At 50.6% G+C, this 23,949-nt stretch overlaps 1 protein-coding gene across 1 annotated transcript in view; it reads left to right on the top strand.

Annotated features, from left to right (window-relative positions):
* Window positions 1–4,012: 4,012 nt before the first annotated feature.
* ARHGEF9 (Cdc42 guanine nucleotide exchange factor 9) overlaps window positions 4,013–23,949 on the top strand; it is a 189,483-nt gene continuing 169,546 nt past the window's right edge. Inside the window, exon 1 of the mRNA XM_061445824.1 lies at window positions 4,013–4,133. The gene's annotated coding sequence lies outside the window, so the exon portion shown is untranslated. The remainder of the gene's footprint in view (window positions 4,134–23,949) is intronic.

Raw genomic sequence — 23,949 nt, 5'->3', positions numbered from 1 at the left:
ACACCACAAACCAAGCTCACATGAGTTTAATCCCCCCCGCCATGTTATGGTGTTTGCCCCACCCCAAGCCAGGTCTAACCTGGAAGCCAATGGGAGCACCAGAAAAACCACAGGGATGGGAAATCTCCTGGGTTTAGGAGGGTCTGTGTCTGGGTTAGCTCCCAAGTATGGGGGGGGGGGGGGGGGGGTGTGGATGTTTCTCCCCCGACAAACAGCTTTGGTGGAATTCTGATGGGGATCTATGATTCTATGATCTCTTGTTTTCATTGGTTTCAGTGCACACATCACAGATGAGACTGATGGCAATTTGGCTACAGAGAGAAGAAAGGACTTTAGGTTATGGATGGGGTAATACTATGGTGATTGGGCATCCCTCCACCGGGTAGCTACTAGAAGAAATTGCTGTTATGACCCATTTCTTTTCAAACAGGGGCTTTTGCAACCCACTCCTGACCCAGTCCATAAGACGAGCTGTAAATCTGAACCCCTGCAGACACTCAAGATCCCCTTTACAAGGCAGCTGCTGCAGTTCTCAAGCTGCCTCTGCATTGCTATAAGGCTGAGCTCCCTATAGGCATCCCGGCAGGAAGCAGTTGGACTGTCTTAATTACAGAGGCACAGTTTCTGGCACCTGCGTCACTACAGAGACTTTATTTGGGTTTCCAAGAAGCTGTTAATTCCTTATCACTATTGTTTTGGTTTTTCTCACTTCAGGGTTATGAAGGAGTCCTGTTTAGGTGGCCTCGGGGCAGTCACATCCTTGATGGTACTTGAGGCATCTGCTAGGGTAGAGGTGAGGAGGGATGAAGGGATGAAGGAACAGGGATGGGGAAGCCACCATTGAGCTGCCTTAACCTGCCAGTTTGTGCTAGACCTGGAAAAAGTAAATCAATAAATAAGCCAGTTCAGTGTTTTCTGGGCTTGCTTTAACCTTCACTGGTCTTTGTGGTCCCTTAAGGTTGTTGATCTGTTGTAATACTGTAATAGGCAAAGGAAAGCCCACTTGCTCCTGTCCTTTATGTCTCACCTGGGCTCCATCACCTCCTAGTTGAGACAAGAATTGCCCATCTTCACTGCAAGCCTGCCTGCATTTCACTCATTTAGTTCTCTGCAGAGCACTGGAATTAACTGGTGTAACCAGGGGTTTCAGGTCTTTGCTGCTTTTAGTATCCTCAGTGTTTCTGCAGAGTTTACGTTCCTACTTGAACCCAGTTACGCTTCTGCTCCTTCTACTAGTAAGAGGGTTTTTTTGGAGGGCTTTTGTGAATGGGAGCCCAGAGCTGCTAGGGTGATGGTCCTGGGGGCTGGGGAGATGGTGTGACCTGGCCTCCTCCACACCAGGCAGGGTAGGAAGATGCTGGGATGCTGAGGATACCTCTGGAAGGATGCGTGGTGAAACAACTGCTGTGTCCATACAGCTATAGGTTTCTTCTCATAGGAGCATGCAACCAAACTCCTGGGACTGTCACTGCTCAGGGCTTTGTCAAAACACCACTGACAATAAACACCAACATCCAGCTTCAGAAGTCAGTAGTGAGAAAGGGACAGAGCTACAGACCCTCCTGAAGACAGAATAGAATCATGCTGTCTTAGTGATCACTGTTGGTCAGCTGGGGATGGGTGGTCCCTGGTCTAGATTTTGTTCTAGTCCATAGGGGAAATAACCCCCCCAGCACAACAGTATCTTCAGGGAAAACAGAAGAGGCCTCATGTTCCCTATGGGTCATCTAATGGCCCATGTTTTAGAGGTTTTCCTGCAGCATGGTCATCCCTACAGAAGCAGCCAAGGAGGGCCAGAGCATTGCTCTACAGCAGGTAAGCGCAGGAGGTGTTTCTGAGCAGCCACAGATTCAGGACCCCCTCCTGTGCTCAGTGATCTGTGGCCAATAATCAGCTTTAGCTGAAGGAAATGGAAATACCATTGCTGGGAGGAGGGGAAAGAGTGGAACAGAATTACTTCATGCAGTGCTCCTTTAGCTAGCTAAGGTGGCTGTTGGCAGGTGCTGCTTTAGCAGAGGGGAGAAAAAGTCCTGCCTGGTGGGGCTGTTTGTCAAGGTTAAGGGCTGATACATCAAAAAAGCTGGGGTTGGGGGGGGGAAGGGCTGAGGGTTGCGAGGTGTTACCCTCATCTGTGAGAGATGCACATACGGGCACATCAGTGTCGCTGCCCCTGGATTTTGTGGTTATTGTGAGTTGTTTCTTTCCCTTTAAGCTCTGCAGGTTTTCTCCAGGCCCAGCTTCTGAAGGTGTAAGATATCCTCAGACTCTGACGTTTCTTCTCTGGAAAAGCGAGCTTTTAGCTGTCCCCTGCAAGCAGGAGAATGGGAGACATCGTGGCTGAACACTCCAAGTGCAAAGAGAAAATGCAGCCTGGAGAAGAGCCCTCATTTTCACAGCCAGCCCCCTGTCCCATATGTCTGACCACCCAAGACAGGCAGTGCTGCATGTGCTGGGGCTTCCCATGGATGTTTCCCTATGTCTTTTATGGGATCGAGAGGAGTTGGGATATGACCCCTGCATATGGCACCAGCTGTCCCTTGGTAAAGTGAAAACAGCCTCAGATGCTGCTGTGCCATGATGCTGTTTGCTCTGTCAGACCTGAAGGACACATTTCCTTCTCCCAGGCCACTGAGGGTCCCCATCTCTTGTCCTCCCTTAACAAAGACTCTCAAGACCTCACTCCTCCTGTGGAAAAGGTGTTCTCCATCTCTCTGAGACCACAAGGGCAGCCCCTGGCAGGGATGGATGGGAATACCTGGAGAAGCACTGGGGCTGAGGGGCTGGCAGCGCTCATTGCTACTTCACCAGGTGCCACTGGGCTGTCAGATGAGCAATTAGAAGCACCTGGTTGAACCCAAATGATTTGATTTTGCTCAGGTGGGCTTGTGGCTGTGTAGAAGGGTATTTCTCCATGTGGGAGGGGAGAAAGACGTTGTCCTCCTCAATGAGAGAGAAACAAAAGAAGGCTGAAAAATCTAATAGTGAACTTAGTCCATGATGGCATCGTCATTCAGGACTGAGGACCCTGGGTAGAACTGAGGTAGTTTTCTAATCTCTGTGTACGGGCTGGTCAATAGCGGAGAAGCCATGGTGAAACCCGGTGCTTGGCCGGACTTGTGCCTGCGGCAAAGCGCCTGCCGTGGGCACCTGCACATCTGTGGGGCTGAGGGCCCAGAGGAGCCCCGGTCGGAGACGGCCTCCAGGCTTCGAGGCCTCGGTCTCCGAACGCTCGAGGCCCGGGGTGTGCCGGGGCGGGATGGGGCTGGAGCAGACGCGGCCGCGCTTCCTCCGATTGTTCTCCCCGCGGAGGGGGGCGGCCGCGGGCACTCACACCGCCCGAGGGCGCGGGCAGCGGGGCAGCGCCTGCTCCTCACCGGAGCCTTCCTCTCGGGGCACCGCTACTGGACGCGGCCCCGGCACCCCGGGGCGCTGCCGGCGGGCGCGGAGCCTCCCCCGCGGCCGCGGAGCGCGGGCGGCGCCGCGCAGGCTGCGGCGGGGGAGCGGCGCGGAGCGGCTCCTCTCGCACCGGCTGCAGAGCGCTGCCCTGCGCGCTCCGCTCGCTTCGGCAGAGATCAGTGTGTTTAAACTCGGTTGTGTTACTCTCGGTACTTTGGGGCAGCGCCCGGGCGCGGCGGGCACCGGCCGGCGCCGGGCGGGCCCCGACGGGACGCGGCCGCGGGGGATGCGCGGCGGCGGCGGAGCAGCGCGGCCCGCGCCGGGCCTCGGCGGGCGCCCCCCGCGCCCCGCTGCCCGCGGGCGGCCGCCGGCCCCCGGGGCAGCCCTCGCCCGGCCCGGGGCCGCCCTCGCCGCCGCGCTCTGAGCGCTCCGGGGGTCCCGGGCCGGTCCCGGGGCCGGAGGGGAGCGCTCCCCTGGGCGGCGGCGGGAGGCAGGTCCCGGGGGCGGCCCGGCGGACGGTGCCGTGCATGGCACCGGCACCCCCTGTCCGGCTTCTTTTTTGGGTTTAATTTAATTTTTCTCGAGGAGCCTCGCACCCAGTAGTCTTTTCTTATTGTTTTTTTTTATTATTATTTTTTATTCTTATTTTTCATCATTTCAACTTGAAGACACTCGCGGAGCGTTGCACTTATTTCCCGGGACCGTGTTACCGTGCGGCGCCGAGGCCATGCGGAGAGGTAAGAGCCCGGACACCGCCGCAACCGGCTCCACTGCGGGTCCCAGCGCCGGTCCCCTTCCGGGCGGAGCGGGCGCCGGGGCTACCGGGGAAGAGGGGTAGTAACATCGCTGTGCTTTGTGTTCTGCCCTGATAAATACTGGTCCCCCCTGCGCAGGTACCTGCCGGGCACCCCCCGCAGCCCAAATGTGAGCGCGAAGTCGCGGAGTTCAGCGCAGTTGTGACAAACCATCTCTGTATAACGTAAAACGGGTTTATTTCATGTTTCTTTTTGTTTGAGCTACTGAAGAAGCGCTTGTTGAAGTGGAGCTGACTGCGGGCCCGATTCTGGTTTAATTTTCCACTGTATGTGTCACTTTTCAGTAGTTTATGCCTGGTTTACGCTCGGGTGAGCTGCCCAAGAACTGGGTCATTACTCAGCCAGGCTGATTCAAAGGACGGCTGAGTCCAGGAGAGTGTTTCTGTTGGCTGTAGCAAATAGGTTTTGGTGGGGAGGACTCTGTCCTGACTGGTTTTAGTAATCCCAGGGAAGCGGATGGGGCAACCTCAGCGAGAAAGTCTTACTCATGTGTTTACAGAGCCTGGCTGGAGGGTTCCTGTTTGATGCCATGTTCAGATCGCCACCTCTGTGGTTTTGTTTTACACCTTCATGTTTGTGAGATGAGATGTTTCAAAATACAGGGATTAATAACTGATAGAACCTCCCTGCTCCTCCCTCTTGCCTTATTCTAAGATGAGGCACGATGCTTGCCATCCCCAGCTCCATTTTTAAGTTGGGCTGAGCTGTGGTGCAGAAGTTGTTGCACGGGGCTCAGAGGTTGTGTTGGCTCCAGGTTATCAAAGCCTCTGTCCGTGATGCAGTGAGCTGGATCTAAATGTACTGTAACTGTTTAAATCAAGTATTTATGGAATGCTGCTCACTCCCTCCACTGGATCTTCACTGATTGGCTTTGGGGAAAATAAAAGTGCCAATTTTATGTCTCTTAAAGTAAGTTAACATGTCCTGGTTTGATTTCAAAGTGTTCTTCTAGAAGAGCCAGCCGGGTGGTTGTGTCAGGGCAGGAGAGGGGTATGCTGTGCTGCTGGCATCCATGGTACTGGGGAGTTTATGTACCAAGAGCCTCTTGGAGCAAAACCTTTTGTTCTCCTGTGTTACCGGTGCCCACTGTGGTGGGGTTGTGGGGTAGGATGTGTGGCTCTGTGGCCTCGGGGTGGGCTCTGTCACTCAGAGAGGCTGCAGCAAGCTCTCTGCTGTGCTCTCCTGTAACAGAAGACCCATCCCAAAGCCGAGGAGCTTGGCTGGCTGCTGTTGGGTGTCTCAAACCAGAGCTCTGGTGGTGGTCATTGCTTGTGGAGGTGGGACCTGAGTCCCTTGGCATCAGAAGCTGGTGGTCCAAGGGGAGAAGCTGTGAATGGGAGGAGGCAGCAACAGGTGCATCGCACATAGGTGTGCAGGCAAGGGCAGGGAAATGCATCATCTCCTTTGGGAGAGCCTCCTGATGACCTGAGCTGGAGGCGCTGGGGAAAGGTTTGCCTTGAGAAGATGAGTATGGAAACTGCAATTCCTGATCCTGGGAACTAAAAGTCAAGGGTGCAGCAGGTTGATCTTCTTGCCCTTTGCTCCATTTTTTTTGGTTGGTCCCATACCTATTTGAAATCTCTTCCCATCCTGGTTCCCCAGGCACCAAAGTCTCCTGCCCTCTCCTGCCACCATTACTGTTCTTTCCTCGAGTGCTAATTCCTCTCAGCCATCCCGTTCAGTGGTTTTCTCTTCTTTTCAGCTTGCAGGCTCCTGTGAGACTTCCAGATGAAGCATGAAAATGGGTTTCTGTTTGCATTTCTCTTACTAAAACCTTTCAGAAATAGTCTTGGGAATCCCAAGGACTTGGGGCCAGGAGCTGAAAACCACCCAGCTCATTACTGCAGCCTCGTTATGCTTGGGGCAGCTATTTCTGCCTGTATTTACCTGGCTGGTCGGTTGTGTCTTGTGATCTTAAAGACTTCCCTAATTTTTGCCTCCTCCATGGCCAGGTTCCTGCCAGTAGCACGAGCCAGGGATCTGACCACGTGTCTTGCCTGGTGGCCTCTTGCCAGCTGTGTTTCAGTCCATAAGCATCACCAGCCTTGATATTTTAGGGTTTTCTGTGTTTAAGGTTTGTTGTATTTGGCCTTCTTATGTCAAACATGCAATAGCTGGCTGTGGCGAAGAGGTTATTTCCATGCTCAGTGCTGACATGAGGATAAAACATTAACTTTCCGTTAAATGACAGATTTATTGGAGTTTTCATCTAAGCAATATGACCTGAAAACCTAAGTTATCGTTTGCCAGAACGGGGCATTTTTTAAACACCATAGAGGATTTCAGTAGCATGGGAGATGGGCACAGCTCAGCTTGATAATTCAGCAGGCAGGGATGCACATCTGGCAAGCACAGCTTCTTGGGGAAGAGTTACCTGGTGCCTAAATGGACCAAGGTTACTGTGCACATATATGCTAATGAATTATCACAGACTGGTTTGTATTGTGGGGGACCTTAAAGCTCTTCCATTTCCAACCCCCTGCTGTGGGCAGGGACACCTTCCACTAGAGCAGGTTGCTCCAAGCCCCATCCAACCTGGCCTTGAACGCTGCCAGGGAGGGGGCAGCCACAGCTTCTGGTGCTCAGCTGCAACCTTGCCTCGTGGGAGCTACTGTGTGGGGCTATGATGCCTCTCATCCCCTCTTCATAGGTGGGGAGAGCAAGGCAGAGCCAAGTTAGGTGAGCTGGTGGAAGAAGTAGGGTGAAAACCTCTTTCTTTCTTTACTTGTTTCCTGTTCGACATGCGAGCTGCTGGGTTGGCAGTTTTCCTTGAAAAACGTCCTTTTTGTTGTGTATTAATGTATCTCTGGAACAGAGACATGACTTTCTGGGTCTCTAAACAGCCTGTAGTGACATGCTTTGCAACACTTGGTGCTTCATTTGTGCTAATCCAGCAGTAAAGGTCTGAATTTGGCCAGTTGTGTTAGTTCCAAGAGGACATAAGGGAAGTTTCTGGTAGCGTCTCACAGAAGCCCCCCTGTGAGCTGCCTGCTACCGAAACCTTGGCACACAAACCCAATACAGTACCTTTAGGGAGGTAAATAACTTTAGGACCAAAAAAACTTGTAGAAATGGTTTTTGCCCCTCTTTGGAAAAGATTATGTATGACACCAGTGTTTGATGACCAGTGTCACAAGCGGAGCTAGAGAGATGGTAAGGACGAGATGTCAGAAAGATGCTCTGTGAGGGTGATCCTCCACCCTGTGTTGGATGTTGAACGCTGCATCTCTTGCTGCCAAGGAAGGTCAGAGGTCTCCGCACTGGGAGGGGGTGGCAGCAGAGCCCCAGCACATGATGTTTGCAGCTTCCACCCTGGAGCTTTTGCATTGTGCTATCAGGTGAAAGGCAAAAAGCTCTTGAGCTTGGAGCAGGGCACTGGTGGTATCCGTGTTGAGCACTGGTTTAGTCCTTTCCTGTTCCCATGTTCTCGAGCCTAGCAGATCTGTGGAATATCCAGTTCCTGTTTTGCCGTAGGAGTTCCAATTTGCTTTTCTTTGTGTTTGGGATTGCAATCCATTTTGATTCCTCATTCGCAGCAGAAGGTCTTAACAGGTCAACACTGGAGCATTTTGAATGTAGCTGCTTCTTCTCTGTGCCTGATGCAGTGGTTCTTTTCTTACTGGGACCTGTGCCATCTGAGGACTAGTTGCTTTACCATGAGATGCACTGGGTCAGCCCCACTCTGAGCTTCCTGCATCTTGATGTTGATCAGTGCACCCTGGCCAAGCTGAGATTGAAGCCTTCAAATCATAACCCACTCTGATGTGATGTTTTCACAGGGGCTGCAGGGTAGTGAAATATCCGTGAGAGAAAAGCCGTGTCCAGATGTTGGAAAAGGCTCGGTGCAGTAATGAATTATCCACAGCCATTCCCAGGCTGGACGCCTTCTGTTTCAAGCTGCTGGTGTGGTTTCGCCTGCTTCCCGGCCTGGACTTGGTTCTGGTGCTTTGCTTGTTGCAGAAGCTGCATCCCGGGAGCTTGGAGGAGCTGCCCTGGTGCGCTGCAGTGCTTTCCCATGGTGTGTTCTCCCAGGAGCTGGCGCACGCCGCTGCACAGGAAATTCTGGTTGCACCATTATTACAGAACCTATTGTTTGGGGCAAGAGCAGGATTCGGTCTTGCTCACATCCTACAACATCTCGCTGCGTTAAAAGGATGTTGCAGAGTATCCAGGGCTGCTGGCGGAGCAGTGGAGCTCGGAGCTGCTTTTGTGCTGAGTTCACACTTAGCCCAGATCCCTGTGTTTGTGCTAGTGCTGCTCGGGGTTTTATGGGAATCTGCAGGGTTAAGGAAGTCTTGGAAAGAAACCGGAGTCAGGGCAAGGTCCCTCATCACGGTTGGCAGCTTCTTGCTGGTTGGCTTGCTCATGCTTGGGGGTGATGTGTAGCAGATGCATTGAGTGATGCAGAATCGGTGTACCCGGGTGTGTGGGGATGCAGGAACTCATCAAAGCCCTACCTCTGAGACACTAAAACCCATGGCCTGGATGGCACAGGTGTAAATAGGCAGGTACAGCACGTGGCAGGCTCTGTTTTCATCTGCTGCAGCCTCATGGCGTGACCGAGGATGCCTGTTAACCCATCCGCGCCTCAGTTTCTTATCTGAGCACTGGAGTGAACGCTGCACTGCCTGTGTTTGCTTTCACTTTGTTTTTTCCTTACCTAATCTTTGTGGCTTAGATGGTTGGCAGCGATAGCCGTGTTTCCCAGGCTGTGCTCTCCCTGTTGCAAACCACGGCTCCTCACCCGTGTGAACCGCAGCTCCTCTCACACAGGGCTACGTGTCATGTTTGGCTATGACTTGCCTGCTGGCAGAGTAAGAGGATTTGAAAGCTTTGCTGTTTGAACCAGGGGTGGTTGCTCACCCCTGGGTTTGCTTGCCCAGGTCCCAGCTCCCTCTCACTGGGTTTCCCTTGGCTTTTGGCTGCCATCCCAAAAGAGGGAAAGCACCAGACTGGGGCAGGTGTAAAGAGCAAAGCCGCACACATGACATTCCTCCACCGCTGCACGACGGGGCAGAACTATGCATGGAAGTTCTTAAGGCTTTTGCAAACTCTGTGTCCCAAGAGCTGAGCTTTTGCTGCCCCAGTAAAGCCCCGATGAAGCTGTGCAGGCAGCCAACCCTCCGTGCACAGGCTGCACAGGGCTGCCAACAACCAGCCCTGTGCTGAAGGTGATTTGGTGCTGGAGAGTTCTCATCCAGAAACTGCACTTTGGTATGTGGAGGTGAGGAGATGAGTCCCCTTGGATTTAGCCTTGGCTGGGGAGGCAGCAGGAGATGCCCACAGGCTCTGTCACTGCTGCAGCAAATTGATGGTATCTTCACTTCAATGGACACCAGCTTCAGGTCGAGGGCTCTGCTGGGCTTCTGGAAACCGGGTGGCTGATGCCACTTTGTGCTGGCATGAGAAAGTGATCCAAAAGGCTTCTCTGATGCTATGGGGATGCACGTGCCTGGCAGAGGGACGGAGAGCCTGGCAGCAGCCATCCTGTGTCCCTCATCTGAGCAAGCCACACTGGGAGCGGTTGTAGCTCATTTGCTCCTGCTGCTCCTCGTGTGCCAGGGTGGCAGCTGATGCTGTCCCACTGAAACTGGGTCGACATTGTCTGTCAGAGGCCTCTGTACACTTAGGGACTTGTTTGAGGGAACTATTAATCAGTTTAAAACGGCCTCATTTCACTCGAGCATATGAGAAATGCCTATTGTGTGTCAAAACAATGGCACTGATGTGAGCGGCTGCCCTCCGCGCTGGGGCTGTTCAGCTGAAGTACATGAAGTCTTATATCTAGCTGGAGCCCTGTGGTCATGGAGCCTCTGGACTTGCAGCTTCGACCAGGCAGTTGTGTTGGGATTCTCCACAGCATCCCAGCATTTCTTGGCCTTCTTCACCCACACATGTGGAGGATGCGCCCGGCTGGGTGACTGGAGGGTGGCACCAGCGTCATGCCTGAGTTTGGTCAGCACAGCAGAGAGCAAGCAGGAGGAGGAGAGCAGCAACTGCGTTTCTGAGCAGTGCAAGGAGTTGGGTTTGCATTGGAAGGGCATTTCTCGGGAGCATAGGCACCAGCCCCAGAGTCCATTGTCATCTTCCCATCCTTCCTGCCTGTTGTAGGGAGTTTGACAACATTCCTGCGTGCAAAGCACATCCTAAGCTTCTCTGATTTCCACACTGTAGACCAGAGCTGGGAGGGACACTGACAGCAGTGAGAGCAGGCGAGCAGCACACCCTATGCCCCTCGGTGGCTATCTTTGATCACACTTGGAGCATCTACTTCTAGATAACGGGGAAAGCCAGGAGAAGTAGCAGCAGGGCTTGCGGTGGTGGCCTCTGAACATTGTCACACTGTGCTGTGCATGGCTCCATGGTGCAGGCAGTACTTTATGGGGGTAATACTGACAGGGTGGGCACATGGAGCCCACCACATCCCAGGGATGCTGTTTGCAGCCACGGGGATGATGGCTGTGTGTGTTTCCCAGTGAGGTTTTACACGGCAGCAGCTGGTGAGTTTACGTTATGTGGTGTAAGTCCTGCCAAAACAATTTCTTCCTGTTATTGCTCCTCCAGCCTTAGCAGAGCGATAAGAGCCTGTTGCAGGGAGCTGGTTTCTCCCAGGGGCTCCCCTGCTCCAAGCCAGGAGCTGTGAGCACAGTTCTCAGGGTGACTTTTCCTCTCTCCTTTAGCTAAATTTCAGAGTTGCATTTAGTTAAATGATAGAAGGAACATGTGAGTGTAGTTTGTATAGGGTCTGTCTGCATTTAAAGTGGTATTTCCCAAGAATTCTCTAGTTGCCCAAGGCAGTAGTTACAGATGGCAAAGACCTTGGCCTTGAAGAAAAGGCTTGTGGAAGTGGAAGCTGGGTTTGTTTGGACCTGGATGGAGGTGGGAGAGCACCACAAGTCTCACCACTTCTCCAGCTTGGACATTGTGGCTTCTGCTGGCTTTTCATGTTACTGCATCATTCTGTTTCCCTTTGCTACACAAGTGCTGCTGAATGTGGGTTTCTGCTCCTGCAAAGGCAGTTTTATAAGGCCAAACCTTAAATATTGCAATGGGACTGAAGATAGATCTCAAACCCTTTTCTGCTTGGGTTTTAATTCCTTTTGGGTGAACAAACTGAACCTAAAGCAGAGCCACAAGGAGCTTTGCAGGGTTCCAGCATGGGCCTGTAGAAGGTGGTACCAGATCAGCCACAATTGCTTATGATAAAGGAATCATTTTCAGGTTTCCTGATTACAAACCCAGCTCCAGAGCTGGGAGGGCTCTTGTCACCACCCAACAATTGGAATTGAATAGGCTGCACTGCTGTTCCTAAGAGTGGGCTGCTGAGAGGAAGGAAAAACAGGAACAAAGTCACTCAGTCGTTAGGTGAGGTGCTGCCCTTCTGAATAAGGGTGGCAGGGCAGTCCCCAGGGTGAGGGGGCAGGTCACCACCTCACGTGTGGAAAGCAAGGTTTGGGGTGGATATGTGCCTGGAATGGTGTCTCCTTCAAGCAGAAGGGAGTTGAACTCCTCAGCCAGGCTGCCCTGTGGGTCCTCCTGCCCAGGTCTAATGCTGTGAGCTGCCTGAAGTAAATTGGTGCTTGTACACAGGATTCCTGGAGATGGGATCTGCTGGAGCAGTAGCCAAATCTTTGCTTCTTACTCTTCAGTGATTGATGCTTTGTCACTCTGTTGTAACCCCCAAGGGCAGGCATTGCCTTCCTGGTCTCTCTCTGGTCTGTAATTGGGCCCTGCAACTTCTTGGCACACAAAGTTAAAGCCAAGCATTTTAATAAACTTTTATGAAGATAATGAGTGGTGTTAGTTCGGAATATTTGTATAAAAGGGCAGAAAATAGGTGCATTTCAGGGCATAAGCCAGCCCATGTTTGACAGAGCTAGAAGCAATTTTCCCCAAGGCACAGATTATTCCGTAATTACTCATTAATGAAGTTCTTGCCTCCTCTGGAGCATTTGCCCTTGTCCAGGGCATAGGAGGAAGCAGTGGAAGGCCCTGTGTTATCCAGGCTGGTGTGTTTGTACTCCTTAACACCCCTCTGATTATAATCAGTGGGTTTTGCACTCATGAAGAGTTAAGGCATTGCCATGTAAACTGTCTATAATAAATAGAGGGAGTCTGTTTGTATGGTTTCAGGCTTGGACTTTAAGTGATAATTACTGTCTAATCTTTCCAGGCACCTTGCTTTGATTCCTGGATGGTTTCACCTTTATTTACAGCTACAGCATAAACACCTTTAATAAAACAGAGTTAAAAACACAGTGAAGTTTTCTTGCAGCATGATGTGGGACAACTCCATGGGTCGGTGCAGTGCTATAGCCAGGGACACTGACCTGATCACTGTGTGCTCCTGTGGGCACTCTTCACAGCAGCAAAAGCATTGCCTGTCTTCCTTCAAACACACTCACAAAAGAAGGTGCAGCTTTTGCTGGGAGCAGGATTGAGCCATTGATTTAGGTATAAAGTTGTCTTTGGAGACCAGGTCTCTGAATGGTGGTGCTGGAGAACCTTTTGCTGCATTTTCATGGTTCTTTATATATCCTCTGCTGCATGAGGATAAATACCTTGCAAGAATGAATACGAGCTATAAGATCTCTAATTCAAGTTTAGTTTAGGCACCTTAATACATGTTTGAGTGTTTAAGTGGGAAACCTGAAGGTGCAACTCTTCCCCCCTGACAGCTGGGACATGATTGGTAGGAGCTGTGGTTGCGGGTGTCTGTAAGACAAACGGGCTGTGAGCATTTCCTGAGCGTGCAGGAGGGTTTCTAGAGGAGTAGCAATATAGGGCAAGGTGTATGTAAGGAATACATCGAATTACCCTTTGGAGCCCTGTGTTAACATGCTGTTTCTTTCTGCTGGTGGTAACAAGCTGGGGTTCAGCCTCTTGTGGCTTAAATTGTGCTTTCTAGTCATGAGGGTATGGGGAGATCATGTTTTGAGCTGGGTAAGCAGCAGACGGATTTGGCCTGGAGGCTATGGAGCTGCATTGCTCTCATGCTGGGTCATAACTTCATATCCAGCTCCCAAATTAGGTGCTTGATTCATTTATCTCTTCCTTTGTCCCTTCTCTGCTACTGCATGTGACCAGGCAGGGAGTCAGAGGAGGTGAAGCTTGGGAGGAAGGTTCAGCACAGTCTTCTTTTGGGGCTGAAACCAAACTGAACATGGGCATATGCCTTTGCTATGAGGATCAAAAAGATGGGATTTAATTGTGTTCACAGGTATTTCTCTTGCTGCCTCAATCCTGATGTCCCTGGGCCTGTTTCTATCACCCTCTGGGGCTGTGGGGCAGAGCGATTGCTGCCTGACTTATCCATACCCTCAGCTGATGCTGTCAGGCGCAAAGCATCTGCCTGCCCATGTGCCAGGGAAGCTCTTTGCAACCCTTCCCCATTGCCATGTCCTTCAGGGAGATTATTTTTGGCACACTGACTGAGTTGGGTTTCTTGATTTTCTTGCTGCGAGTAGTTGTGAAATAGTGCCTGTTCTGCTAATGCCAAGGATGCGTTCCTGCCATCCGTGGGGGCTTTCGCTCTTGTTTGGATGCTCCTATAGGGAGGAGGGACCATGTATTTAAAGACCAACAAGAAAAAGCCCAACAGCAATTAAAGTTAATGAAAGATTCCTCTGGCTTCTTTAGTAGCTGATTTTTTGTTCAGGTTTTCTGCTGGACAAGCCCATATTCTTAAACACTTCTTGTTAATCACTCCTTTTGTCTCCTCTGAAGGAAGAGGTCACTTTTTCCATGCTGCTGACGTGAAGGGTGAATCATAGGGGATGTGGGAAAGTGCTGTCACTGAGACCAATAACCTGTCGCAACAACAGCCGTCTTCATCCTGATGGCCTCGAGTGTTTTGCAACCCAGGTGCCAAGTGGTTGGGTATGACCACAGTTCAGAGGGCTCTTTTGGTGCTTCTTGAGTAGGATGGACAGGAAGGATCGGCTCCTTAAAGGCTTCTGTTTCAAGGGGCTGATACAGTGTATGTATGGAGAGCCTGTTCATTTTACTACAGGAAGGAAGTGTGTCATCACGTAGCAAAGATCCAGTGTATGGCCTGCAAGCCAAGGTGATCTTGCCTCAGTGCTGAGTGTTAGCTCCAGCCAAATGAAAGACACAACTGGAATAACATCCAGGAGATACTGCAAACCCTGGCAGTGCTGTGAGCTGAGCAGGGCTGCCCCTGCCCTGCCTGTGTGGGCAGGTCGAGCGCTGGTGTGGGAGTTCCTGCAGCTCTCACACCAGCTGAACAGGGTTTGAACCTCATCACTGAGGAAACACAAGGTGCTGTTGCCTTGACTCACTGTGGGCTGGTCCTGTGCCTCCTGCGGGGTGCACGTCCTTGGAGAAATGTGTAATGGCAGTGTTCAAGGCCAGGTTGGACAGGGCTTGGAGCAACCTGCTCTAGTGGAAGGTGTCCCTGCCTGCAGCAGGGGACTGGAACTGGGTGAGCTTTAAGGTCCCTTCAACCCGAACCAGTCTGGGATTCTATGTAATCAGACACATTGTTTTTTTTCATGATAGCAATGTTTGTATATCCCATCCATACTGTGCAATTTCCTGTGAAGACTAGATGTTGTCTGGATGTGTGCCCAAACTGTTTGAGCTTTTAAAGTAGGGGTAAAGATGTAGGTGAGCTGGGCTCATCCTTGGAGATGGAGAGATGTGCCTTCAGAGGGAATGCAATGGACACTTTTAAGGTGACTGGTTCTGTCTTTTCCTGCTTATAGTTTTTGTTTAGTTCCTTGCCACCGGTAGTAATAAATTCACTTGCTGTTGAAAAGGAGTTATTGGAGACACTCAACAGAATATAGAAAAGGGTGAAATAAAAAGATGCCCAATACTTGGAACACCATCTCCAGCTCTGTGTAGAAAAGATTCAGGCTTTGTTCTATAAGTGTTGATAAGGGGAACCTTTAGGTGCTCCTGCTCAGTTAGGTATTTTAACCCTAAAAATGGATAAGTTTATTCTTGAGGAGGGCAAGGTGGGAAGGCAGAGGAGACATCACGTGTGTGCATAGCCCTATCCTGATGACTGGGGTGTGTGGCAGGGGCACAGCCAAAAGATGAAAGAACTCATCAGTAATGATGCTGATTGAATCTGATGTGGCTTCCCCGTGTTCCAAGCTGGCTCCTGCTCTGTTGCCCAGCGGAGTGTGGGTGGCTCGAGCGGGTCCCCGGGGCGTGAGGAATGTGAGCTGACAGCCCCTTTTGAAGGGTAAAGCCACATCAGGCAGAGTGCGCAGCGGTCCAGACAGGGGATGCGCTCGATGATGTTCGTTTGGTTTAGTATCCAGTTTGGGTCAGCAGGGCAGGCTCGCACTGACAAAGTAAAGTTTGGAACTCTTAGGTTATAAGATGTGCACATGAGGACCAGCCCTGGCTGAGCTGAACTGTGGGAATGCAGGATAACACCTACAGCAATGGCAGCATTGCCACAAAAACTGGGCTCCAGACATCACCCACTGATGATTCCTGCAGAGCAAGCGCTCCACGTGCTGGCCAGGGCTGACCGTGTGGTCTCAGCTACTGTGTGAGGGCTCTGGGTGCAAATAAGAGTGATTTTTTTGTTGTTGTTGTTGCTAGTGAGGGGGGGAAGGTGGGAGAAAGGTGTCTGCATGGCCAGGAGGCACCTCTAAAATCTCTGTGCCTTTCTGGGGTGAAAGCCTCAGCTGGAGAGCAGGCACCCAGCAGTCACGGTGCTTTTCTAGAAAGATTAGTTTTTCACATACCTAAAGGCAATGCCTTCCCAAGCTGGATATCCTGGAACACAGCAGTAGGTGTCATTGGCCTGTTTGAAACTTCAAACCTCCATATACCCAGAAATTGGGTTGGAATTTACTCAAAACCATTGCAGTTGTTTGCTCTTGAAGACAAACACTTTACACCTGATACTCTGGGTTCCAATCTGAGACTTGCATCCCATTTCAGAGCACAGTAAGGCTATACCTCACCTTTGCTTGGTGAGTTAGGTTTTCTATGACGTGGTGCTTGGGGAATGGAGAGCAACCAACTGTCAGTCCTGTGCCGTTGTGTTTGTGTTGAAAGGAGGTGTTGGTTAGTGTGGTTTGCTGTGCTATGAAACAAGGCTGTGAAGCAGGTTTGCTCTCAGCAGCCTGCTCATGAGAGCTGGGAGCAGCACTAAAGCCTGCGTCATTGCCTTTCCATTTCCCTCCTTTGACATGATGTTTGATGGAGAAACCTGAAAGAGGTGATGGTTCCTGTACAAACTGTTGTAAGGAAAAAGGGCAGGGAGGAAAAAAGTACAGGGGAAATCCCACCTATATAGCTGCCTAAAAAGAATAGGTCACTTGGGATCTGTCTGGAGATAGTAGGGTTTAGAGGGAGCAGTTAAGTACGTGTGAGATGCTCTTTGTCATCGCCAGGGCAATGTAAGGGAGTTGCTGAGTAATATGCTGAAGTAATTCTTGGAAATGCTTGAGCAAAACCAGTTGCTGCATGTGCTCCCAGGCTTTGCATGGGAATTTGGGGCTGTCGTTGGCATGCAGCTCTTTGTTTCTGATCCAGAGCTGGATGCACTGAACATACATTAACACAGAATCACAGGCTGCAAGGTCCGTAACTATGGCAATAGAGCTACAAATGTGACCTTCTGCACCTACTTTCAGTGCAGTTTTGGTGAGCTGCCCTGTAAGATGGCACTTATTTTTTCTAGTAGTAATTCCATGTCAAAGAGGAAATATAAATAAACTCCCCAGACAAAAGAAGCAAGGAAAAAATAATTCTTTCAAACATTTGAGCAGGAACAATAGGGTAGGATATGCACTCTCTGGGGATTGGTAATGGCTGAAACCGATAGGAGCATGGTGCCTGCCTTACTCCGCTTTGTAACTAGCACAAACCTTTGCTCAACTGAAGATTATTTATAGCAAATGTTATGGCAGAAGCATGTGTGACCTGTAGGCTCCCTGCTAGGGGAAGAGCTTTCCTGTACTGTCTCTGGGAATACAATAGACAATTATTTAGACACTGTCTTTGTCTCAAGATATAAACAATTAAATGCTGGCTACTGCTTTCTGTTCTCCAGTGCAGGCTATGGGCAGGCATGCTTTGTTACTGAAGGATTCTGGGGGAAGGAAGGGTTTTTTAAGGGGTTCACGGTGGAAAAATGTCCCGGCTATAAAGCTCCTGAGGCATCTCTCCTAAATTGACTATTTGCGAATGCAAAGTAATGTCACAAGCATCATGAAGTCATTGCCTCCCAGCATCCTCATGAAGGACAGCAGCCAGCAGCTTGGTGTTGTTCAGCTGACAGTAATGGGGTGTGTATGGGTGTAGACCCCTGACTCTGCCTGTACTGTTGCAGTTTAGCTCATCACTGTGGTATTGGAGTACCTACATCTGCTACTGGATAGTAATTAAATGTTCTTACATGTAATTACTTTCAACTGACTACTGAACAGCTTAAAAAACTACATGTAACAGCAGATATTTCTCTATCGTAGTGCTGACGGTGCCAAATACCCGAGAAGATTGGGGAAACGGCTATTGTGCATCAAAACATAACCTGGGTCTGAAAGATGGCTATGTTTTCAAGCTCCCTCTTTTTCTTGGGGGTCCTTGTGCATCCTGGATGTCAATAGCAAAGTCTCCTTTGGGATCTGTTTGATACTCACCTTGGTTTTATTTTCTGCACAGTGAAAGAGTTTAGACTTGCAAAAAAGGGCTTATGAAAATGTGCAGGAGTGTGCAGGGGGTAATGCTACCACAGCCACAATGCCGGTTAAATGGGTAAAGGGTGGCTTCTCATTTGCAATTCATGGGTCAGCTGTGGGAGTCTGAAGAAATATTTAGCTAGAGGTACAATGCCAAAGCCTTCTGTGTGCAGAAGCCTTGCTCAGAAATTCAGCTTCAGGAGGAGCTAATCTATTACATCTTCATCTTTTGATTCTGGTTAACAGGGGCTTTTAAACCTCTGTTTTCTTCTTGACTTTCACCGGCTTAACTTTTCATGAGGAGCTACATGATGGTGCTCTCCCCATTTCAGCACAGGCACTGCATATATAAAGCTGTTGCTGGCTTGGGAGAAGGTATTAGGGCTCAGCATGATGCAGAGCCAGGTGCTGGTACCCTGGTAACCTGCCTGGCACCTCTCTGCGCTGTCCCACCATTTCATCAGGCCCACAAAGTCCCAGGCGAGGAGCTGGTTCCTCCCCTGGCAGCACCAACGCAAGTCCAGTTTATCTGAGAGATGCAGCCAAGCAACTCTGTCTTCCTTGGCCACAGGCAAAAAGATTCTCCTGCTCTAATTTCATTGTGTTTAGCCATTGCACAAACTCCAAAGCTCCCTGTAATGGGAAGGAAGTAATGCTTAAATTATACATGAGTGAACTGATTTACTCAAACCCAAGTTTTGAGTTCCATCCTTTTGAATACAGGGATGGAGCTATCTGTCTGTGCATCCATCCGTCTGCCTGGTGAATATTGAATTAACAGAAACACAAAGCCGTATCCAGTACTGTAAAAGCTTTGGCTTATACCAGTGCAAACTGTGTGGGGCAGATGCATGCTGCCACAGGGGAAGCAGTGTGTTTGCCTGGTGTTAACTGGTCTGGTTGTCCTCAGTGGTGGAGTGCAACCATGGCTACAGATTCCCTTCTTCCGCTGAAAACTCAAGTGTTTCAGCAAGGTCTGTCTGCTCCACACTGAAAAGGGATTCAAACTGCTCTCTTCTGCCTCCTGCTCCTAATGAGGGGGTTTAGCTTCCTGTGTAACCTGTTTTGCAGAGCATTTAAAACTCTGGTTAAATTCTATGGTCACTTCCTACGGGCACTTGCTCAGAGCTCCTCAGGGAGCCCCGCACCGGAAAACCGTAATTGCTCTTGCTAATGGCCTGGAGATCCCTTTTGCAGATGTTTCACCCGAGTCTCTTCTCCATTCTCCTTCCACTTCTATTTAAAAGAAACTAATCTGCAATCATCAGCACTGCCATGCCTTGCCGAAGCTCAGCAGCACACTGTCCTCTTGTCCTCTAAGCAGAGGATGCTGCAGTTTTGTAGGGGCTGCAGCAATTCGTGGTGAGGGTGGCTGTGGGCTGAGGGTCTGCTGGGTGGGCAGGGGCTCCAGCCCTGCCTACATCACCTCGTTGTGTGCTGTGAAGGCATGGATGTGACAGTGAGGCTGAAACATGTGAGGAGACATAGAAAGGGGGACAACTCATGATTCTCTCCCTATTTATTTGACCTAAATACACTGAAGTAACCATACCCTCATGAAAGAGATAATTTCCTGACGCTGGAGAGCTTAACATCTGTTTCCTCCCATTTTTTTCGGTGGTAGAACATGGTAACGGAAGAACTGGCGGGGTTTTCTTTCCTCTTTTTCTTTTGTATAGCAAGAGGCACCGCGTGCTTGGGCTAAATACGCTCCCCGAGAGCAGACAGGTTTCTCTCAAGGGTTATAAGATCATTTGTTCTCTATTTTCTCTCCTTCCTGCCTCCCCCCACCCCTCCTGGAGAGGAGCGGATACACTGAAGCCCAGGCAGGACTTCCTTAGCTCAGCCATGCCTTCTGGCAGGCCACGCAGCGTGCCCTCTCCCCATCACCCCCCTTCCCCGACAAACAATGGCCAAAGGCTCCTTCTTGTTTGTTATTTTGGATCCTGCAGAGGAAGAGCCGAATGGAAGATCGTGTCCCTGGGGGCCCTCGGTGCATTCCAGCCCTCGCTGCTGCTTTGCAAGGCTGCTGGTGCCTTTGCTGCGCATTCCCTAGGCCTTTAGTAGGATTCAGCAGCGCCCTGTGATGCTAGGGGTGGCCAAGGGGTTCCGAAGCACATTTAGCGCTGCCGAAAGGTGAGAGAAGGGGGATGGAGACCTTGGAGGGGTGTCTGGAGTCATTGTTCTGCAGCAGGAGCAGATCCTGTCCTTAGGACATCCAGTGCAGCACAGGGCGCTGTTCCAAGAGCTTTTTTACCAGCTATTTTTGATGTGGCTTGAACTCCCTCCTGTGCTGCTGGTATCTCCTTTGTTGTAGTGAGCCTCAGATTCGCTGTACCCCTGGCTCCAGGTTGACCTCAAGTCTCTCCAGGTGCTTTCTGCCAGAGGCTTTGTGGTAGAGAGCACATTTCTCATGTGATCCTGTCTGTACTGCCCCAAGGGCAACTGCATTGCCAATTTCCTCTTTGATCCCTTCAAAGGCTTGTTGCTCCTCAGGGCCCCAGTCAAAATAGCTCTTTTGGATCACTTGATGGAGGGGATTTAGGAGTCGACTGTAACCTGGAATATGCATTCCCCAGAATTCCACAATGCCTGGGCATTGCAGTATCATGGAATGGTTTGTGTTGGAAGGGACCTTAAAGCTCATGCAGTCCCAACCACCTGCCATGGGCAGGGACACCTTCCACTAGAGCAGGTCGCTCCAAGCCCCTGTGTCCAACCTGGCCTTGAACACTGCCAGGGATGGGGCAGCCACAGCTTCTCTGGGCACCCTGTGCCAGCGCCTCAGCACCCTCACAGGGAAGAGCTTCTGCCTAAGAGCTCATCTCAGTCTCCCCTCTGGCAGGTTAAAGCCATTCCCCTTGTCCTGTCCCTACAGGCCCTTGTCCAAAGCCCCTCTCCAGGTTTCCTGCAGCCCCTTTAGGCACTGGAGCTGCTCTCAGGTCTCCCCTTAAGGAGCCTTCTCTTCTCCAGGCTGAACCATCCCAGCTCTCCCAGCCTGGCTCCAGAGCAGAGCTGATTCAGCCCTGCAGCATCTCCGTGGCCTCCTCTGGACTCGCTCGAACAGCTCCATGTCCCTCTTGTCTCTTGTCCCAGAGCTGGACACAGCCTGGGTCAGACCAGGGTCAGACCTTTCCTAACTGATGCTTCTTTGCTAGCTGGTGTCGCTACCCTGTTGCCTTTGGTAGGCTTGTGGATACCGTTATTTTGCTGTGTCTGTGGATAACTCCTGTAAATTTACTAAGGGCCAGCTTGGAAGAACAAGGCTGCCCAAGAAAAGCATCAGTCCCTGAGTGGTGGCTTGTGACAGCCCAGATTGCTTGGGCCTGATTCAGTGTACTTTAAGTCTGTGAGAACTGTGAACTTCAGTGGGTGTTACCTGGGCCTGTGCTGTTATTTTTGCTCTTGTACATGTCTGCTAAATCACACTTAAAAGGAGCAAAATTATGTTGCTCCCACCTGTATCATGCAAGAAAAGCCTTGTTGCTAAGGAAATGTTATGCAATTATGAATGAGATAGAGAGTACCTCATTCTTCCTTAAAGGTTTGGATAGCGCAAAAGAATGGAAAGAATTTAGAGACAAATCATGGCCATGGACACAATATTTGTGTAAAACACCCAGTACCATTTGCTTGGGAATTTGTGCAATCCTGATTTACTTATCCTTCTCAGTGACCTGGAAAAGGGAGGTGACTTTTCAGAATGAAGGGCTGCTGCTTGTGTGAGAAGAACAAGGCTCTGTGCAGAGGGCAGGGGAGGGACCTGTGCAGCTCCTGTTAGTTGGAGCTGTGATTGATAGCTGTGATTTTAGGATACCATTTCCCAGGTGAGATGATGTGTGTTTGGTAAACCAAAGGCACCAGCCACAGCCACCTGAGGTGGCTGAGCCACCCTCTTTGGGCTCGAGGTGGTTCAGAGGATAGTGGAAGAGGTGTAAGGTAATTGCACTACCTCATGTTGTCAGTGGTTAATGTCGTCCCCCCCCCCCAGATGGGAGTCACGGCTTCCCTGTGAGGTGGTAACTTGCTACAGTTTGATATCAGCAAAACACCTGCAGCTTGAAGAGGGGAAAAATAAAAGCAGCTGGCTGAATAGTGGTTTTCTGTCTAATAGGTGTGCTCCAAAATACGCTCCAAGCGTTTCTTCAAAACCTCCTCCTCCTGTGACCCAGAAAGACATTTTCAAAGCTGTTCTTCTCCATACTCGGGTTTTATTTTGTCATTATGGGCCTTACTGCCCCAGAGCCTGTGTTGTTTGGTTGATAAGGTGATCCTGCCCCTCTACTCTGCTCTCGTAAGACTTCACTTGGAGCATTATGTGCAGTTCTGGTGTCCTCAGCATAAAAAGGACATGGAACTGTTGGAACAAGTCCAGAGGAGGCCACGAGGATGATCAGGGGCTGGAGCACCTCCTGTATGAAGACAGGCTGAGAAAGTTGGGGCTGTTCAGCCTGGAGAAGGCTGCATGAGACCTCAGAGCAGCCTTCCAGTACCTGAAGGGGCCTATAGGGATGCTGGGGAGGGACTCTTCATTAGGGACTGTAGTGACAGGACAAGGGGTAACGGGTTCAAACTTAAACAGGGGAAGTTTAGATTGGATATAAGAAAGAAGTTCCTTACTGTGAGGGTGGTGAGGCACTGGAATGGGTTGCCCAGGGAGGTTTGTGAATACTCCACCCCTGGCAGTGTTCAAGGCCAGGTTGGACAGAGCCTTGGGTGCCCTGGTTTAGTGTGAGGTGTCCCTGCCCATGGCAGGGGGTTGGAACTGGATCATCTTAAGGTCCTTTCCAACCCAAACTATTCTGTGATTTTATGATAAGGCTGTCTTTTCTGTTTGGCTTATTCAAGGTTTCCCACAAGCATGCTGCTGCTGTGTGTTTGCTCAGTGGCAGACACTGCTTTTGGTGGCTGTATCAGTTGATGGATACAGTACAGTGCCAGTCCTTGGGCTGGATGTGGTTTAGGGGACTGTGCTGCGACTGCAGGCACTAACAAAGCTGCACTGCTGTAAGTTGGCGCCTGCCAAGGGCAGTGACTGGTTTCAGTGTGTGCAGTCCCGCAGGCTTAATTGGTGTGGATTAGACAACAACAAGATGCTTTTCTCACATAAATATTGTTAGCAGCTGGTCAAAAAGCCCGTGTCCTGTTATTCCATTTATCCATCAGGGAGAGCTTTGTCAAAGCAAAGGTGATGGTTTCAAGGATCAGGAGAGTTTCAGGTGAAGCTGTGGCAGAAGGGAAGGCCACCAAGCACTGTTCTCCTGTCTGTTTTGGGTGCTGAGGTTTGGCTTTGTGATGGTGGCTCAGTTTACATCTGATTTAAAGCTGCTTTTAAAAGAAATAAAGATACATATATTTATTTGAAAGCCGCCCTTGCAACCTGTGTTTCTGGGTTGTGTTTCTTCTGTGGGGAAGGCCACAGAGAATGTGTCTGCTGTTGTGGGCTCTATTTGCTTGACACACGAGGAACAGCCTCTGTTGCTAGCATCCATCCAAAGACTACTCAGGCAAGCCCGTTCCCTTTGAATCGTCTTTCCTCGTGCAGGGTCCACCCAGCCAAAACCAATAAACCATAAAGCTGGAAAAAGCAAACAAAAAGAGAGGGACCTTTTGTGATTTTTAGTCTTTTGCTGCCAGTTGGCTGCACAACTTGAAACTCCTCAGATGGGGCTTTTTCTTCACTTCAGATCCATTCAAATGCGTTACTCTTTTAATCGCAGTGGGGATGTCTGTGAAGAACTTGCTATGCCCGGAGTGACAGCCCAGGGAATGGGGAACCGGTCTCCTCCTGGAGCACCAGATGCAGGGATACTCCCACTAATCCCTTGTGTTTTGGGGAGCAGAAGCTTCATGTGTTCCCCGCAGGGACACAGCTCCTGGGTGAAGTTGGGCTGCAGGGTTTCAGGCGGTGCTGAGGCCCGCGGAGGGAGGTTCTTGTTCCCAGTCTCCGCCACAGCATGGACAGAAGGCAACGGGCTCAGTCAGTGGCCAAAGCCGAGCGGAGCGGGTGTGTGGAGGGGATGGCTGGGCTCTGTGTGGGTGCATGGGGAGAGGCGTTGGTGCCG

Source organism: Pezoporus flaviventris, unplaced genomic scaffold, assembly GCF_033815535.1.
Source record: "Pezoporus flaviventris isolate CSIRO_AGI_PZ_B2104156 unplaced genomic scaffold, CSIRO_AGI_Pfla_v1 ptg000005l, whole genome shotgun sequence".
Classification (NCBI taxonomy): domain Eukaryota; kingdom Metazoa; phylum Chordata; class Aves; order Psittaciformes; family Psittacidae; genus Pezoporus; species Pezoporus flaviventris.
Note: the sequence above shows the minus strand (reverse complement) of the source record. Positions and strands in the feature narration are given on the sequence as shown.